Source organism: Sander vitreus, chromosome 17, assembly GCF_031162955.1.
Source record: "Sander vitreus isolate 19-12246 chromosome 17, sanVit1, whole genome shotgun sequence".
In the NCBI taxonomy this organism is placed as follows: Eukaryota; Metazoa; Chordata; class Actinopteri; order Perciformes; family Percidae; genus Sander; species Sander vitreus.
In genome coordinates this window covers 23695638-23715987 of record NC_135871.1, presented here as the reverse complement: position 1 = coordinate 23715987, position 20350 = coordinate 23695638, and the positions used below count along the sequence as shown (strand labels likewise).

The 20350-nt window shown below is 37.8% G+C and overlaps 1 long non-coding RNA gene across 2 annotated transcripts in view; it reads right to left on the bottom strand.

Annotated features, from left to right (window-relative positions):
- Positions 1-260: 260 nt before the first annotated feature.
- The window catches only part of LOC144532364 (uncharacterized), a 91106-nt gene continuing 71016 nt past the window's right edge, over positions 261-20350 (bottom strand). The window contains exons 4-5 of one of the 2 annotated variants that reach the window (XR_013503339.1): positions 7415-7636; positions 261-4703 (exon numbers count right to left, since the gene is read on the bottom strand). This is a non-coding gene — a long non-coding RNA (uncharacterized LOC144532364). Of the gene's footprint in view, positions 4704-5874; positions 7637-20350 lie in introns of those variants that run through there. The other variant, XR_013503338.1, reaches the window with a different exon arrangement.

Genomic DNA, 20350 nt, shown 5'->3' with positions numbered 1-20350 from the left:
TTAGAATTCCTCAAGGCAGCGGCAGAAACTACCCACTATAGCTTTAATATATAATCGCTATTAATTACTTAATCACATGCATGTAAAAACAAAAGATTGAAGTCTGTCATGGTCAATGACAAATGTTTATTGTGTGAATTCTCTGAACAAAAAAAAGGTATCACTGTGAGCATGCAGCAGAGAAAAAAAAAGAGTGCAGAATGTTTATGTGCAGAGAATTTTTTTTTTTTATTGATTGAATCAAATAAAGACTTGGTATTAGTAGCAGCAATAATTGACTGTTTATTTTTTTAAAAACAAGGCAATAACGCTCCGACTTGGAAGTTACAGAGGATAACAAGACAAGTTAACAGGTGACTAAGTCACCAATCCTGGTCTACAGCACACAGGTGCAACAGTAAAAAAAACTTAATTAACAGGTAACATTGAAATTCCTGTTGAAACAAGTTGTTGGGGTGGAACAAAGTGTAGTTTGCGAGGTTGATTTGATAGGACAGGCAGGTAGAAATTTTGATGTCTTTTGGTTGCAACATTTAGTTAAGCCTACTAGTGCATCCTGAGGTCACCACTGAAGACACACTTGTTGTTTCAAGTGCACATTTTATGGATTTCTAAGGAGTGCAGTCTTTTTTTAACATTTAAATGAGTACATTAAAGTGAAAAGGTAAGAGACAGAGGCAGTTTGAGTGAGTCACATCGAAGAAAACCATTTACGCGCTGAGACGTCCAGGTGCCAGAGTACACATGAAGCACATCTTGATGAATATCTGTTTACGCTTCTCTTATCGTATGACGTCTGCAGCAAGAACACTCTAATGACTCACTGTTATCAGGCTATTGCGTTGCAGTAGGCTCACCCGGGTCATCTACCTGCCTGCCTGCATGTATGTCTCACTGCCTGTGCGGCACCTGGAATCATGTGAAAAATGCACTAATGACTTTGAATTTCCAGACCTCTACGCAGGTTTTAGTATATAGTGTGTTCACACTGGAAAACTGAAAGCACTACACTCAAAGCAGACAGTGTGCTGTTGACACACAATTAACAAAGGAAATACAATTACAGATAGCTTTTTTTTATCCCTGAAGGGCAATTCAGTTTCTACAGTCCACCGAAACATATAGCCTACACACATTCATACTGAAAGTGTAAGATCCAGAAGTATGCAACAAGTATAATATTTGAAATAAGAACTGAATAAAGACGATAAAGTGACAAAATAAAATAATGAAAATCGATAAAGTGCCAAGTGTATTGCACATAGCCTACATAACAATTTACAATCCACCAATTTTGAAAAAAAGAAAAGAAAAGAAAACATAAGGTTTGTGCAAAGAAAAATGGAGAAGCTGCTGCACAGCTGGAAAATACTTCAAATAAATTGTGGTGAAACGGCTCCAGAAAGATCTTAGAAAACTAAAATAAGTAATAAATCTTAAGAAAGACATTTTGTTTTCTATTTGTGATGTTGACATTTTTAACTTGACTCAAAATTCACACCAAGTTGACTGTAAATTGGCTAAGTAAAGGCTTATATAAGTATTTCAAGGTTTGTTGATTTGTTTGTATACTAACTGCTAAAACAGTATACTATACTATTAGCATGTAGTACATATTTTGTAGAATTAGTGTGTAGTATGGAATTGGGACACAGCTTAAAATTCTACAGCCATGCTAGCAGTTCTGTGAGGCTGACAGATACATGCTAACATCAGTATGCTAACATGCTCTTAATGAAAATGCTGACATACTGATGTCCGAGATTTCCATTCAGGTGCATCCAAAAGTATTTACACTGTACATGTAGCTTGTCATTATCATCTTACAGGCTGTGTATGTAGAAGGTAACTTTTTCCACATGATGTGTCTTTACAAATAGCTGTGCACTGATAACTGCGCAGACATTCACACAGCTCTTGGTGTGTGTTGTGTGGGTGCCCTCACCTGACCTGATCAAAATGTCAAAATTCAACCTCTTTTGTCACATATAATCTCTGTTTAGGTCATCTAATCAAACCAAAGCCACAGACAAACATTGTTCCAGCCTGCCATGTAAAGCTGAAGAACAGCACTGAGCTGCCAAAACTTGACTCACTTAATGGAATGTGTGGGTATGATTATATTGTATCTGATATCTAACTGTATAAAATGCCAGAATTTACTGGGACTTTGTTGCCTTGAATAGTAAATGCTTTTTTTTTGCATTTTCAATATTTTTTACATCCTTGGATATTCTTTGGATCAGCAGATACTACAGTCTAGTTCATTTCCAGTGTTAATAAAATAAGTGTGGATATGTCTATGTTAAAATCAAGGAAGGCTGAATACTTGACTATCTTTGGTCTTTTCTTTTATAAGCTTGATTTCTCAACTAATGCATGATTCATGATGATTTAATGCATTGCTCAGCCTCTCTGAAAGCAGACTTGCATTCTCAGAGAGAAGATTTTCTTCCAGTCCATTCTCCTCTAATCTGTCAATTTGCAAACAATTAATAATTACTATTATAATCATAACTATAATAACACTAATGTTCGACCCCTTAGGTTATAAACATGGCATAAATACCATTGGATCATGAGGCAACATGTAAAGGTTTGCATCTAACGACCAGTTTGATAAAAAAAATAAAAATAAAAATAGCTCTTTGCAGCTCTCTTTCTCGTTGCAGATGGGTTTGGGGGGTTGCGAACACCAGCCTCATTATTCTGGGGGTCACGACTCAAAAAGGTTGAGAACCACTGGTCTAGGTTATTGGTGACGTAGATGATCACTTTGATCTTGTCCCCACCAGGGATACAAGTAATTCAGGAGAGGCAGGGATATGTAGACCAGAAAGGGGGAAATCCCACGTATCCCCCCTGGCAAATCGCACCCTGGCTGTGGTATCAAACCTCTCATCTAACTCTTCGTCAAAAGGTAAATAGCAGAGCGCCGGGATAGCTCAGTTGGTAGCGCGGGCGCCCATATATAGAGGTTTACGCCTTGATGCAGCGGGACTCTGACCTGCGGTCCTTTGCTGCATGTCATTCCCCCTCTCTCTCCCCTTTCATTTCTTCAGCTGTCCTGTCAATAATGGCCTAAAAATGCCCAAAAAATATTCTTACAAAAATAAAAAAAAAGGTAAATAGTGCATTTTTTTCAAAATGTCCAACTGTGCCTTTAATACCAGGCTAAAAAGCAGTGTTTCACTGCCCTCTCTGGTTGAACATTTAAAGTCTTGCACCTCTGCTGGGTGTGGTCAGAATGTTACACATCCTCAATTACACTTCCACATCATTGTAGGAAGGTAAGAAGCAAAACCAATGCAGCAAAAAAAAAAAAAGATTTCCAGCCAGTGCTAAGTTACTTTTCATAATGGAAAAAGGATTTCTAAAAAAGTAAAGAAGTAAGTGAAAAATAAAATGCGCAAAACAAAAGAAAACTGCATGTTACATATTACATACATTGAGTTATTGACATTTGATGAAAGGCCGTTATTAGTCAGATATACTGATCCTAATGAAATCAATACAATTCCTTTGCTCAAAAATAAATAACTATCATTTAAAAAGTGATTGAATCTGAACCAAGATATGGTTCCATTAAGATATACTGTTATTAAATGTCAATTCAACTTGTAAAGTGATTTTTCGTACAGTTTAAATGTACAGTTAGTACATTTAACTACCAGTTAAGTGTGAGCAAGCCCATGTTGTTTTTTTTGTGTCAATCAAACGTGAGATGTGTTGTTGTGCTTTGCATTCTGTGAAATTAGGTTTCACATTCCAACCGAGAGTTGTAAATACGACGGTAAATAATGTAAAGTACAGTTTTGGTCACTTGCTGTCTGCTGTCATTATCACTTTGCAGCGTTGTTGAAAATAAAAAGTGTTCAGTTTTGAATAATTCTCGCCAGTGGGTGTCGAAGCAAACGTGTATGGGAACATGTTCTAAATGTACATCACAGAAACGTGAACTGTAGTTCTCCTTCAAACACACCAACAACAACAGATCGCTTCCTCGGTCTGAGATGTTTTATTGGTGTATTGTCATCAGATTCTTACAGACAGGCTTCACTTCTGCTAAATTTTGACAGGCCTGATATCCCAAACAAGCTTTATAGGCAGATAAATATATCTCCCCTACTCATTCTTTCTCTCCTCTGACTCACACCGTCTTGCTCTCTTTCACACACACTCTTTCCTGTTCACTCTTTGTCCCTCTCTTCCTATAGTTCACGCACTCTCTTTGAAACACTAGGGCCCTGACACACCAACCCGACGGCTGACCGTCGGCAGAAAAGGCAGTCGGACTGATCAGTCGCCATTCATTTCAGATCGACAAAGGTCAGTTTAAAAGATTTTCGTCAGATTTTGAGAGGCATTTGTCACTCATCCCGTTCGCCATTTCCAGGTTAGCACTCCATCAATCACATTGAGTCTGACTGCCCGCCCTCCGACCCAGCAAGTCAGGTCGGTCAAAATGAAGGCCGACGGCCCCTCCGACGGATGACAGCACAGCACACACCAAACAGACTCAAGTCACAGTCCTTGCCAGACTGTCCGACGGCCGATTATCGGGTTGGTGTGTCAGGGCCTTAACACACCCACACAGGATCTGCCTTACTTCCTTTTTTTTTTTTAAATCAGCATTTTTATCTCACTTTGGATCTCTTGTTTCTGCTGCTGTGGATGTGAGTTTTGAAACAACAGCACAATGTCTGAAAATAAAAAGAAAAAAAGCACAATGATTATTATGAATTAGGAGTAAATGGAATGCTGGTCTTTCTAGGTGGTGTTGTGAATGCTAATATACAGTGGGGGTAAAATGTACCTGCTGGCGGTTTTAGGTATAAATTATCATATTTTTATTTTATTTTTATACCGCACCCCCCATAACTCACTAGATGATTAGTAAACCCATTTTAGGAAAAGTAACAGACTGAGAGATGAAGGGGTTTTATATTAACAGAGTTACATGCATTTAAAATGCCATGCAAGTAAATACAGTACCAGTCAAAAGTTTGGACACCCTTTCCCATTCAAGTGAATGAGGACATTGCATGTGATGTAAATGAAATTTTGTGGCCGGACCCAGAGAGACGACACAATGTAGACTGATTTTTTTTTCTTCTCAGTGAAATTACTATTTTGTGTTTTTGACTTGGAAAAAAACACTTGTGTTTGTTTTGATGTGTGTAAATAAACACCAATATTTGAAGTTTGGATCCCTGTATGTTTATAGAACTATGACAAAAGTATGACCTCAAACTGACATAGCCTACCTTGTGCACAGAGAAAGCAAAAGCCAGATGTGTTTTTGTGTTTTTTTCTTTATTCATGCCATCAGTGCGTAGTTGGCGCATTGTGTGCTTATTAATGTGATGGCTTGTGTTAACTGTTTGATACGAAAATACCACTTTTACGAAGGTTTGAAGAGTTAAGCAAGGTTTATTAGCATTTGCAAGAGAACTACAATGTTTTGCTGATTTGGTGAAAGGTTTTCTTATTTGTGTGTAGAGTTTTGCAAAAATAGCCAATAGTTACAAAAAATGTGCCTAAGCCATCAGAAAAAACTGTAATAAAACAATATAAAGTTTAGAGGGAAAATGTTGTTACCAATGCTTTGTATTTGAGAAGGTTTTATGATTCCCAATGTAAAATATTGATATAAAAAAATAACTAGTAACTAAAGCTGTCATCACTTGGATTTGCAAGGAGGCGAAGTGACAAGTACAAGCAGGTTGGGATTATGGGGTGATGGAGTGTCAAACAAACACAGGAATTTTAGACCTTAGTCCTTGTCGCAATGAGGTCTGTTACGTCACCTTACGTCATTCATTGCCGTTACCTGTTTTTACCTTTTTTTATATTAAATTCCAAAACAACATCTAATAGAATAGATTTATTTGATGTAGATACAGGCAAGGTATATTATCTGTAACACAGAGAGGAAGAACAAATGAATTTAGTCATCAGAGGATGTTTAGTAGAATAGGAGAAACCCTGTAAATACACTCAGTTATACAAACAAAATAACAGCATACTGTAACTGAATCAACTTGTTCAAACAGAGAATACGTTTCATTTTTCCGTATGGCTATACACCTGGTACTGAGAGTTGAGCATTTTATTTTTTTAACCTTTATTTTATTATAATTGTATTACTATGTATATTTTGGCTGTACATTTATTTGTTTTCTAATTATTTCCATGTTATATTCGACTTAGGTAGATTTGAGTCAGGTGGAACTAATTTGGTTTTTTAAAGACAATGAAAAACGTAAGAAAAGGGAATTAAGGTATACCAGAGAAATGAAACTGAACAGAACCTTTCATAAATGTATTTTCTATTAATTATATTTTCTATTATTCTTTCAAGTCAGTGGTTGTGTGTGTTTCTTGTGTCTTACTGCTCTTATGTGTCTGCTAGTGCCAATCTCCCTGCCAGACCTAGGCACCTAGAATTTAGTGAACAAAGAACCAAACCGTGTAAGATATTTTGACTTTTGATTTCTTAGATAGTAAATCAGGACTAGCAGCATAGATTCCTCACGCAAGGAAAAGTTACTTGCAAGGTTTCAGCACTAACTCATTTATTTCAAGTTAACAAAGTATAAAGCTGCCGTGAACCCACATTACAAGAAAAATTACAGAGCTGCCAATAAAAACGTATAAATCGTTAGTGATCATCGTTTAAAATAAATCATTAGTGATTAAAAATATTATTATAGAACAGTTTATGGTTGTGAAAAAAAAGTGTTTCACAATTTATACACAACTGTAAGAAATAAAACAATATTGCAGTCTATTTGATTAGATTTTATCCCAACTTATTTTAGTCCCTTTCATTGAAAGTCTATAGATGCCTGCAAATCACTAAAATATTAATAATTCAACACTTTCAACTGTTTTTTTTCAGCTTGTCTCTTCATGATATATACTGTGTGTATATATATACACAGCACTAATTTACTTATGTGTTACAAACAGTTATACATTTAATTTTCCAAATTGTATATATTTAAAATATTGCTCGTGTAGTATTCTATTATTATTTCATGTATATTTTTTCCTATTATTTAATGTTTACTCTGTATGTGTGCTGTGTTTCTGATATTGTGCTGCTGCAACAACGTTATTTACCATTTTTTTGGGATCTCTATCTATCTATCTATCTATCTATCTATCTATCTATCTATCTATCTTACTTGCTGTGTTCACCACCAGCTGGGATTTTAACAGCATCTGCATGACTTCACTTTGTCTGGGGATTTTGAGCCAAAACAGCCCACAAGCGAAACTAAAAGAAAAGGAAAGAGTTTGGAAAGCTAACACACCTCAGCACCTGGACAATTACAAACGCTATCGACCTCCTGCAGGTGTGTTTTATGGTCATCTGGTGCAATGCAACAATAAAAATCTTACTTACTGCCCTTGCAAACCTCTTGAATTTGTTCTTGCTTTCAACATTTGAGCAAATTATTCCCTGAGGCAACTCCACCGCACAATGTTTTTTTTGCCAAGAACCAGCAGCTGCAAACAAGGATATACAGCACCACGTCTTCTGTCGCTGCCTGTGGTCACCACTCAGCAGCCGCTCCATCTCATGATGATGATGTCATGACCCCAAACTGACTCAGCAATATGTCAACTGGAACACAACGAGAGAAAAGCATTGTTAGGATGGAGGGAAAGAACACAAAACAACACAGTGAATGAACATAAATAGGGGGAAATGATGTTAAAAATATGAAAACATAAGGGGACACGTTATCGGGCATTATAGGCTGTGAGCAAATTAAACACAACAGGCTGGAACGGCACGCAATCCAACAGAATAAACCATCAGATTTTATTGGCCACTATAAAAATGTGCTTTTTGCAGACTTGCAGAGAAGGAAACACATTAAATTTCCTTAAAAATAAATCTAACAACATGGGCAACGATTTATCAATATTTCTCCCATTGTCTACAGGTATTATATCAGGAATTGTAATATCTTATAATATACTATTTAATATAACAAAACCTGGTATTAAAAACAGTGCAGGGTTTATACTGTTAATGACAGGATATTACAGTTTCTTTCGATTGCTTAAGCACTATTTTGAAAGCAGGGACCGGTTTTTCAAAACACTACACACAATTAGCACAACCACACACCCAATTAGCAAAACACCTCAGACCCTTGCAAAATGAAACACTCTTGCAAAAACTATACACTAATTTATAAAAACCATATTTTGTTACCATATGAAACACAAATGTTTCATATGACTTAATTCAGCTTGAACCAGTTACACACAGCTGTTGCTAATCCAAAACACGTTTAGCAATTGTGCTTCTCAGTGATTAGAGTACTGTAAATGAAGTACACAGAGAAAGTGCAAATATACAATAAGTTCAGCAAACACTACACAAGACCAATGCTGCAGACTGAGGAAAATATAATTTATTTCTCTCCATATACCCAAATCAGTCAACGTGGAGAATCAACAACAAAACATGTCCCACTTTTCATGCTACTACAGTAGTGTGCATAACACTGTTAGCTCAACAAATAACAGACATACATAAAATACTGTATCCAGTACAGGTTACAATTACAGAAAACAAAACAACAAACAAAAAAAAAAAAGATCTGAAAAAGTACAGAAAATATTAGACATTATCTCTTCGCCTAGCTGGATCCGGCCTGGCATTTTTATAGTGCTTAAACCTGAATGGTGTGTCTACAATTAAGCAATGTGCGTGCTTGCGCACCTGATGGCTGTGTTTCACAGATTGGCTGATAGGTGTGGTCATTTGACAGTCAGTGCTTTGGAATTGTAAGGAAGTGACGTCATGATATACTTCTGTGTCTAATGAATACAAGTGTGTTTAGTGTTTTGCAAATCACTGTGTGTATTTTTTTAGCAAAAAGTGTGAAGCTGACATTGTGCTTATAGTGGTGCACATCTGGGCCAATGTTTTGCTCCTTGAGTGTAAGGTTTTGATAATTGTGTAATACTTTTGATTTCAGTGTGTAAGCAATCGTCAAAAACTGTAAGTAATAACCTGCTTGCTCTGTAATGGCTACTGGCACCACGGATGTGTTTATAACAAGCAGATGCATCAGAATCTGGAGTGTGTTATTGGTTTTACACATTTCACTCTGGTTCTTTTCTGGTAACTCTTGGGAGATTTTTTTTTTATACGATTGGAGTTCTCAGATGGTATTCTATTATAAGTTAGCTGTGTTTAACAGCCTGTTATTTATATCACACGTGCTGCTGTTGTTCCGTATATCTTCTGCTTTTTTTTTTTCACAATTAAAAAAGAAAATGAAGTAACAACAATGTCATTAGACTTCCTTTAAACCTTTCTTCGAACAAGTAGTATATCAAACTGAGTGTGCCTTTAACACTTAAGCTGCCACATGTTCCTTCTTAATCTCCATGATTTATTAAATTAGGGCCTACTAACATAATACATATATTTTTTAATACAAGTGTCCTCCGTGAAGTTCTCATAGTTTAGGAGACTTAACTTTATCTAATTATAGTTAAAACCCACTTCCGTAATTACTGCCTTCACAAACATAAATACAAGTCTAGACAAAAAGCAGTTTGGCAAATGTAAATATGTTATTTACTACAACACTTGTATTTCATAAACATCTGTGTACAATGTTTGTCTTTACAGCTTCCTGGTTTTCTTTCAGACTTTCTGTCCGGTTTTTGAATCAGACTGTTGAGCGCACGCATGTAGCACACACACACACACACACACACACACACACATGGCAGCATTGATGAAAACAAAGGAAATGGCTATGATTTTGACAAAAAATACACAGTAAGTCACAATCCAGAGATGATCTTCCCGCTCTTATTAAACCAGAATTTAATTTCTTTTTCCTTCAACATTTTGGTCGCAGATGGACAATAAAAGAAATTACATTTAGGCACAAAAGTGAAAAGAAAAAATAAACAGTAAGGGACCAGCTTTTGAAAGCAATCCACATTTGTTGGCTTTTGTGTTGCATTTGTGGCATCACTTGGTGAATGTCCATCCATCCATCTTCATCCGCTTATCCGGGGTCGGGTCGCTTTGTGGCATTCACTTGGTGAATGTGTACTGTTATATTTTATGCATCTTTATTATGCTACACATTGCACATATCTTCCGCCGCAGGCTAAAAACACATCTCTTCCGACTGCACCTTGGATAAAAAATACTTGCACTTACATGTGACTCTTTGTAGTTTGGCTTATTTGAACCTAATGTGCTTGCACTTGATTCTTGCTGTCCGGAGTTTACCTTTATGGTTGAAAGCACTTAATTGGAAGTTTCTTTGGATAAAAGCGTCAGCTAAATGACATGTAATGTAATGTAATCTGGCCAGGGACAACTGATGAGACAACCTGACTTTTGATAACAATTTCATGACATATAGACTTTAAATAGACCTTTACATGTATGCAGCATGTCTGTATTCAGTTTTATACTGTCTTCTAAAAGCTACATTTACTTTTCTGTTGTGTGTAAAATTTAAAAGTTTAAAAACCTGGCAGATTAGTGAGCTACCTTTACCCTGACCATTCAGCCTCAACACCACCATCAGAGGCTACATGCACAGAAAACCAACTTTGTAGCACAGTTCAGTTCATTTAAACTTGATATGCAGTCAGGAGTGCAAGATAAAAAATAAACACATTCAAACAACAGACAAATAAACAAGACAACAATACAAAGACATGAGTACAAAAATGTTTCCCGTATGTAATACACACAACACAATGTATCACCGCTGGAGGAATCTCTAAATGTGCAAATTAAGCTGAGTTATTGCACATGGGACAAAGGAGTTTTTTACTCCTATTGCGCTTGAATCGGGGTACTCTATATCATCGTCCTGAGGGGAGTGTTACAAACTGTTGAGTTTAAAAAAGTTAAAACATTTGGTGATAAACAATAAACTTTTAGTTAAATGTATTCAGTGCACACTGCAGCTGGGCAGAAAAGGATTGCTTCAATACTAACTACACTTAATCAGCATTTGACTGCATCACATCATCCCAAGCTTCTAAAGAATTGATTAGGTCATGTCTGTCAATTTGCATACTGGAGGATACTCATTGTCCTCAGAGGAAAGGTAACTTCTCTCCCAGCCTTTTGGGAGCCACTCCCTGCTGTCACAGACTTGATAAGAACAATATAAATGCTTATCTCTGTAAGATTGAATGGAATTGACCCCCACATGATATTCTTTGATCTGTGTCCGGGAAGAATCCCCAGCGTGCATGTTAGAGGTATGGCCATCTCACCTAAGGAAAGGAAAGCCAATGAGATGCGCCCAACACATCACCGTGCCAACGACAGGCCAGTGGGAATGGGTTAAATACACGTGTGGAATAGAATTGCCCCCCAGGTGCAGGGAATAAATGGGTGATCTCCAATCAGGGAGAAGCATAGATCCAGTCCGCTGTCAGCTGCAGTGTAACATTTGCATTTTGTCATGCCATTTTCATCATTCTGTTTAATTAAATCTTTTGTTTAATCTACACTGGACCAAGCCTCGCTCCTTCCTCAGAAATTAACAAACATGTCTTTTAGAATTTTCTAACAGAACTCAGAGTGAAGGGGGTGGTTTGTGCAGTGTAATATAGGCCGGGCCTTGCAGAGCACTTGCTGGTCAAAGACACAAAGGCACATTCAACTAAAGCTATTAGTCGACTGTATAGCCTATGTATATAAATAAATGTATAAAAGCAAGCGAGGCAACACAATTCCTAGCCTCCTATGCCTTAACACCACAGACAAGAAGAAGAAGTGTGTTTGGAGACTGTCTAAATCTCCTACTGTACACAGATACTGTTCATGTTTTCTGCAGAGGAAATGGACAATATTTTCAACATAAACATAGTCTGCACCACAGACACGCCTTAATTAGTTTCTCATTGTTATAGACACACTAAAGCAAAGGCAGTCCTCCTCCTGTTAGCCAATAAGCAACTACGGGTCATTGTCAAGGATGTATTGTGCACATACAGCAGCATGATAGAGTAAATTATACTGTAATTTATTGCAGAGCCTGAAGACATTACATCTATGCACTAAAAGTAAAATCATCATGCCAACTCTTATTAACTTTGTATTGATTGTTTTTTATATATTCACAAATATGTGAGAAAAGTCTTATTTACTTTAAAGACAAATAATTAGGGTCGCTTTGATTTGACCACGCTTTGTTGAGTCATGAATGGACCTCATCTGCCCGGTCTAAACCATTTAAAACAAAGTCCTTTGAAGCTTTGTCTCACTGGTATAAAAAAAAGTGCCTTGCACTCTTGGCTTTACAACAGACAACAGTACCTCCTCCCCAGTGCTTTGTGCATCAGTGGAAACAATGAGGCAGAAAGCTGTTTGCAGACATTTACTCTTCAGGCTGTTGTTTTAGCAGATGATACTCTGGAAAGCCTATAACGACTAGAGTGGGTAAACCCTGCCCGATCTGCCGGCGATTTGATTTCGCCCTGCATCTCAGGCTGGAAACCTGTACATTTTTCTATCCTGCTTCCACCTGGCACGCTATTGGCAGGTTTAACACGATGATGATAGAGAAGCGACGGCAAGCAGCTTTTTGTTTACATTCAACATGGCGGCCACCGAAGGGCAGCAACCAGTTGATGCCGCTGTCGCTGCTGTTTTAAAAGATTTCAAAGGCAAGTTTTCTCTGAAAACGGAACAGAAACCCTGGAACAATTCCTACAAAAGAAAGATGTGTTTGCTTTACTACCGACCAGCTTTGGTAAAAGCCTAATTTACCAGCTAGCTCCGAATGGAGCTCAGCTTAAACCCCGTTGTTGCAAAGTACATCACCTGGATCGTTGGTCTGATTGGTTGAAGGACTATCCAATTGCGTACAGAATCATTTGAACTATGCCCGTTGATCATGCCTCTTCTGCAGTAGAAAATACAGAGCAGACTCCCCAGACTAATGTTCAATCTTAAAGGCATACTATGTAACTTTTCCCTCTTCGGTCCCCCTACAGGTTGTCTCATTGGAACTACAGCCGCGCAAGCTGTAGTTCCAATGAGACAACCTGTAGGGGGACTGAAGAGGGAAACGTTACATAAGCCGCTTTCCGACCAGAGGGATTTTTGCAGTTCCTAGAACATAAAATTCCTAGAACCCTTTTTTTCTCGTGTTCCGACTGGACCAATTTGGGGATTTTTAAGTCCCTCTGGCCGCAGTTCCTGTAACTCTTTCAGCTCCTACTTCAGGGCAGGGTCTTTTCGCTGTTCCCTTTTCAGCAATACAAACCTAGGTCAACGAGGGTCGGGTTTCCGGTACAGACAGATCTACAACGGGACAATTTTAACATTTTTGCCATCTTATTCATCACTAAATTCACTACTGACAACGTTTTAGGCAAGAAACCAACTGTTTAGATTTCGAATATAGGCAGTCTTGCGAAAATTGATGCCGAATTGACAATTTGCTTCAAAGTTTTCGGAGTTGAGAAGCTCCATGAAGTGAGGCGACAGCCAGCAGGCGACAGCCAGCAGGCGACAGCCAGCAGGCGACAGCCAGCAGGCGACAGCCAGCAGGCACCTGCCCCGGCCGCTAGCTCGTCGCTGGGCCAGTCATGCTCGGAGACCCCGCTGTAAGCTGGAGGTCTCTCAGACCGGTCTCGTAAATAGTCTGGTGACCAAACCTAACTCCTACTCTCCTGCAGCATTTTAAATGCATACTGTATGTTTAGTTGTGATAAATTTTTTCAGCACGTTGATAATTATGACTCATAATTTGTGCTCTGTGAGCATGTGCAGTTGTTTTCGATTGAAAACTTTATTTCAAATTTGGTAAAGACTATATAATTGCAGTCCGTTACAGTGCGCTGTTAAAATTATTATATAATCAAGCCATTTTTGTAAATTATTGAGTGTTTAAAGTCTTATTTTCTCCAAACACGTGATACAATTTTAGATTATTCCAACCAACGTTCTCATAGCAACTTTTTCCCCACTTATTTTGAGAAAAGGGGGATTTAATAGCTCTAAATAGACAAACATTACTTGTTAAGATAAAGATGATACGTATACACAGACACACATCCTGTACCCTTTGGTAGACACAATAACAATCCCCAGAAACCGGGCTATTTTATGTAAATACACATGATACTCATATACACAACCATTTTTATTAAGACCGATCTCTTTAGTTATCTACTGACTGACAGGCTCTTCTCCTGAGGATGAATGTCTTAAAGTCCCAAAGGTGGACACTGTGATTAAAGACCTTGTAAAGAAGTACAACAAAGATAAATTACAGTCTTCCATTTATAAACCAGCCTCTTTTCTCACACCGTGGCCATTACACCAACCGCAGGCCAGGGAGTTTGAAATTTCTCAGCTTCGGTGACGCTGTTAATCATTCTGTTAAGGGCTGAGGAGATGAATTAGTCGTTTGCCCTTTTTAAGTGGAGCACCACTTAGTTATAGACTCAATAAATAGCTATCAGATGTTTCAGTACCAGTCAATTTCGGTACAAGTGTTAGAAATCATTGCGTCAACAACAGTGCGTCTGCAGCAAATCAGATTATCAGGACGTGAACCACATATTTCAGAGATCAATAATAAAAAATACAAAAAGAAAACTACAGATTTTTGACAAATTCAAAGGCATTTACAGAGAAACACTTGCAGCAACATTCGATCCATAACCACAATAATTTTCTCTTTAAAAGTAAACTGGGGCCGTCTATATACAGGACGGTCAAGCAAAAAGGGATTAACCCTCTGAGGTCTAAGGGCATTTTCTCGATTTTTACATATCTTCTTAAATTATCTTTTTAAGAGTATTTCCATATAACTGATCCCCATGTGTTGCATATCAAAACGTTTAGATCAACCTCACCATTCTGTATAGTGGGGCCCAATTTTGTCCGAGAGCAATGTGTAAGGAGATAATTTGACCCTAAAGCCAAAAAAGTAAATGTTCGTTCTTTGGAATTCCTCAAATCTCGTGAAGATGGTAACATACCTTTACTCATGTAGACAAATTGTTTTGTTGCTTGAAATGAGTTTCCCAATGTGTTAGGTTCACAAAAGTATTGTAATATATGAATTCAATAGTATAAGTGAGATTTGGTAACATTGCTTTTTGAATAGGAGTGTTGTCTGTGGTCCTAACATCATGGGACGCTCAAGCTCGTCCTTTGCCCTCAGAGGGTTAAACAGGGGTGCTTATTCACTCCAGTGATCTTTTTCACTCAGGACAAAGACGTATAACTATGATGAATAATTTACTGAAGGGACAGGACCTGATTAACCAGTCTGATGGATTACTCTGCGCTTTGTCTTCCCTGCCTGATAAAATGGATTTAGCTCTCTCGGGCAGCTTTAAATACTGCCAAGTACATTTATTGGGGGGTGGTGTGTGTGTGTGTGTGTGTGTGTGTGTGTGTGTGTGTGTGTGTGTGTGTGTGTGTGTGTGTGTGTGTGTGTGTGTGTGTGTGTGTGTGTGTTGGGGGGGGCTTTAAAAGCTTGGAGAAACAGCATCTCATCTCTGGCTACACCTGCCTTCATGTAGAAGTGGATTTATTTAGAGAACTTAGTAAAAAATCAGAAATTCAGTTTATTTAATGTCCAGAATGTCCTGATATGTCAAAGAAATATTCTGCTACAGTTTAAGTTTTAAATGTGACAAAAATGAGGGTGGGGGAATGATTTAAGGCTGACGTGTGAATGTTTGAATCAAAATCATCATCATTGTGTGAATCAAAATCAGAGCATACAGCCAGTGTATATGGAGGGATTTGTTTTGAAAGGTGGATTAAGTTAATATAGGTTATTAAGTAAAGTGATGATCTGGTGACAACCAAAAGCATTCCTATTAAATTGTTAAACAAAGTCAAATTTTAAAGCTGTGTTAAACGGTCAACGCCTTAGTTAAAGATCATTTCCCCATTGCTGACCAAAAACAATGTTACATATTTATAGCAATTTATTTACAAGTGAAACTAGATATCAAAAAGCTCATTTTTATTAGCTGTATTGATTGCATTAGGATTAATATGGCATTTTATTTAGATACATTTTGCCACCACTTTGTTGTCATTTCTATAGTTTTAATTTTCACTAAGTGAGAGATTTTGTAGTTATTTCTAATGTCAAATAATTACAACTTGGAGGGTGATGTGAGCATTTTTACCTTACTTGTCTACTTGTTGTTAGAGTCTGAAAAAAATGACATTAATGCAGCATTAGTATATAGCCTACGAGCCTTGTGTTATGCTGGAGCTCCTATCTGACACTCGCGGCCTGTAAGTGTAAATGCAAATTGCAATTCGTTCGGAGATCAGAGGTTACGCCATGGGTTTTCTCCACTTAATGAATCAGTCCATTTATTATTGGTGAAAGGAGATTAACCAGTTTGATGGATGAGTAGATGTTTTGTCTTGATGCCTCTTTTGATAAAGTGGAAACCTGCATCAGCGTTAAGCAGGTTTAAGAGTTAACACCAGCTGTATGTATTGGCTGGAGATCAAAGGTGAAGGCGAGGGAGTTGTGCAGTAGATAAGTCATCTTCCTTACAATCCTCTTTTGAACTGTACTGAATGTTACAGTTATTGCAGATTAGCTACATACTATATATTCTCCACTGCCAGTTTTTTGGTACATCTAGCAAAAAATAATGCAATACATCTGACCTTTATAAATGTTAAAATGTTCAGTTTTTGTTGAAACTGTTTAAGAGAGCTGTTGATTTAACCTAATTGTCATTTTGGAGGATGCAGTTTGTTGTTAAATTGTGTTGCATAGACTATATAATATAAGACCCTCGGTATACCAGCGATAACCTTCCAGATAGGATATTTATTGCAAGAGTGTTGTATTAGACTGCTTTAGTTTAAGCTAGGTGTACCTAAAGAACTGGCAGTATGTTTTTTATGAATTGGTACATAAATATATTTGTCATATGTGACTTTAAAACATGCAGGCAACTATTAAAATAAGCTTTTATTAAGTAACTTTTTAATGAAGGTGCATTAATGGAAGGTGAATCTATGTAAAATAGTATTGTTATTCTGAACTTTAACTGGTTGCTACAGTAATGCTAACCATACACATATGTGTATAGTTAAAAAAAAATCAAAAATGCAATTAGTTAAATGATAAAACTGGCAAAATGAGAGGAAAGGTATATTTGTTAAATAAGTCAATCAATTAGTCAACAGGTTTAAGAAGTATACAGTATTATTAATAATTCTTTATGGGTGAACATCTGGATATTTCTTCACAAATATATGTTGACTCTACAGAGTGTAAACACAGATACAAATGTGAGTTTGTTAAAAAGCTGCTGATGTGATGATGACTAATTTAAGATTACACTAACACACTGTTTAGTTTCTAGAGCTCAGAGAAGCTCATTTGAACATTTAAAACTGACTAATCCTTTGTGATCAAACGGAAGAAAAAGCCTCCTACAACAGCACAGAGAAACCACACAGAACATTTAACATGGTTTGTTCATCAAAGGTTAAAAAACAGGCACTCGCGTTAAACAAAAGCCTGTTTGCATCGTGCCTGTGTTTTTAGTTACATCATTTATCTGCTGTTGCCTTGTAGTTACATTTGCAAAATATCTCCTGGTTGCTCTGAAGCTGAATTTTGTTGGAACAGGTTTCAAAGGTTGAAGACCAAGTTAGTTGTGTTTTTGAATGTAGTCCAAACAATGCATGTTCTCGTTCCTGCCACACATATCTATAGTACATACCAGTAGCCTATGTGAAGTACTGTCGTGCAGCTTGATTTAACAGATTTAGATTGGGATGTTCTGATTTCTTTTATGATTGACATTTTCCTTGGTTTAATAGTTCACACAAGTCTACAGTATCTTAATACAATATCCATACTGTTTTCCATTGAAAGAAAGTTTTTGGTTGCTGTACAGTAATAATTCCTACTGTCCACAATGGCAAGATCCCTTCCTAATGCAGTTCTAATGTAAGCAATGGAGGACATCACTGACAATACAGTGTGAATTTCCTTCTTTGGTATCAGTTTCCACACCACTTTAAACTTTCAGCAGTGTCACAGCACAGTCTGTGACCTCTGGATTCCCCTGTGTTTCATATTTGTTTCCCTGTCTGTCTTTCCCTGTGTCTCCTCCCCTGTGTGTGTGTGTGTGTGTGTGTGTGTGTGTGTGTGTGTGTGTGTGTGTGTGTGTGTGTGTGTGTGTGTGTGTGTGTGTGTGCTCATCAGCAGGGGCATGTCTCTACAGTCATTACCAGGTACACCTGACTTCCATTTACCATCAAGCTCAGTATAAGAAACCCGGCTCTCCACTCAGTAATCACCAGATTGCTTTCCGCTCTCTACACGGTAACTCTTCAGGCTTAAAACTCCAGTGAAGAATAACCTCACCCGTGTCTCTTCCGTCTCCAGCACCTGCCTAAGCTGAGCCTGCCTTCCTGCTGATCCTCTGCCATTGCCTGCCACAAATTCCCCACCACCAGACACCATCTGCTTTCACCAGGATTGCCACCTCACCACCTTGTTTTACCTGTTTTAAGTACTGAGATAAAATAAAACTACTAACTCCAATCCATTGTGCCTGAGTCTGAATCTGCTTCTGGTGGTCCAAACTAGGAGCAAATCGTAACAAGCCGTCTCTGCTTGGATGCAAATAAACATTTATTTACTGGTCTTTATAATTTTGCAATTCAAATATGGAAAGAGTTGTCAAAGGAAGGCACTTATAGCAAAGGGCACTATGACTTCCTGCAGCCATTGAATTCTTTTACAGTTTAATATTATATACAATGGGTACATCTTAACAGACTCAAAATTGTCCAAAATATATTGATGGCAAATTTGACAGATGCCACAACTTTGCAACCTCAGTCATGTGTGGACTCTGTCTAAAACAAATACATCTGATAGCTTTTTACATCGTTTATACACGTCTTTTCTTTGTTGGAAATCTCCCACTATCCCTTTTGAAAAGTCGCCCACAGCAACCACTAACTCTTTTATTAGGCTTTTTTTAAATAATCTAAGTAATCACACTTTCACAAGAACACTTGACAAGAATGGAGCCATTGTTATGTTAATGTGATGCTTTTTGTACTATGACGGCTCAAAATGTCTGCTGTGAAAAAGACTTTGGAAAAAATATGAACCAATGTTTTTTGAAGTGAACAATGTTAGCAGGAAAAACCAAGTGACTTTAGAGTTGAAGTGAATGATGTACTCTTCTTTGGACTCTCATTTAATCTGCTCTTGCTTTTACATGTCATGGGAGAAGGAGCTCATTTGCTGACTGGGGAGATGGATGTGGAGATAAAATGGCCAGATTTACCACAAATTGTGATCCACCCACACCCACACACACACACACACACACACACATTCCCCCCTTAAGTCGAAGAGCCTCTATTCCTTCACTTGTTTTGACAGCTGTGTGTGTGTAGCAGCAACTAACCACTCTGTGTGTGTGTGTGTGTGTGTGTGTGTGTGTGTGTGTGTGTGTGTGTGTGTGTGTGTGTGTGTGTAGGGAGACTGGTCTCTGCAGTATACTCTCGTAAAGCCCCTGCCTACTTTATTAACTGACCATGGAACGCGCTCCTATCCTCAGATGGCTTCAATCTGCAGTGGCAACTCATTTGCCATAACATAAAACTATCTTCCACCAACCCCAATGATAAAATTAGTATTCATTTAGATTTCATACGTAGAACATACTTCACTTCTCACACATTGAATAAAAGAAGGTTACCAAACTGCAACCTGTGCACACAAAAAATTAAATAAGGCTGCCGATTTCTGGAAGAAAGTTTAAGAGATGCTGCCAGACATACTGTCCAAACCCATGTCTAATAGTTCGACATTTTGGGTAACGTGTGTCGATTTATGCCGAGTTAGATGAGAAGATCAATACCACTCATGTCTGTATGGTAAATATGTAACCAGCATCCAGTTAGCTTATCTTAGCAAACAAAAATAAAAAGGGGGAAACGGCTACCCTGGTTCTGTCTGAACTGTCCGAAACAGCATGTCCAAAGCTCACAAATAAACATGCTACACCTTGTTTGTTTAATCTGTACAAAAAAGAAAACTGTTTATATGACAGTTTGCCAGGTACTTTTAATTAAATGACAACATTTGTTGTTTGTAACTGCCCTTTAGAATGACACAAAGCGTTTTTATGATCTGACGCCCCTATGGCGGGAGGACATTGTTTGTCGGCGCCTTCCAAAACCGTTCCAAATCACTGTTGAAAAGGTAATCTGTTTCATGATGTGACAACACTATGGTTACGGTTTGGTTAGGTTTAGACACAAACACGACTTGGTAGGGAAAGA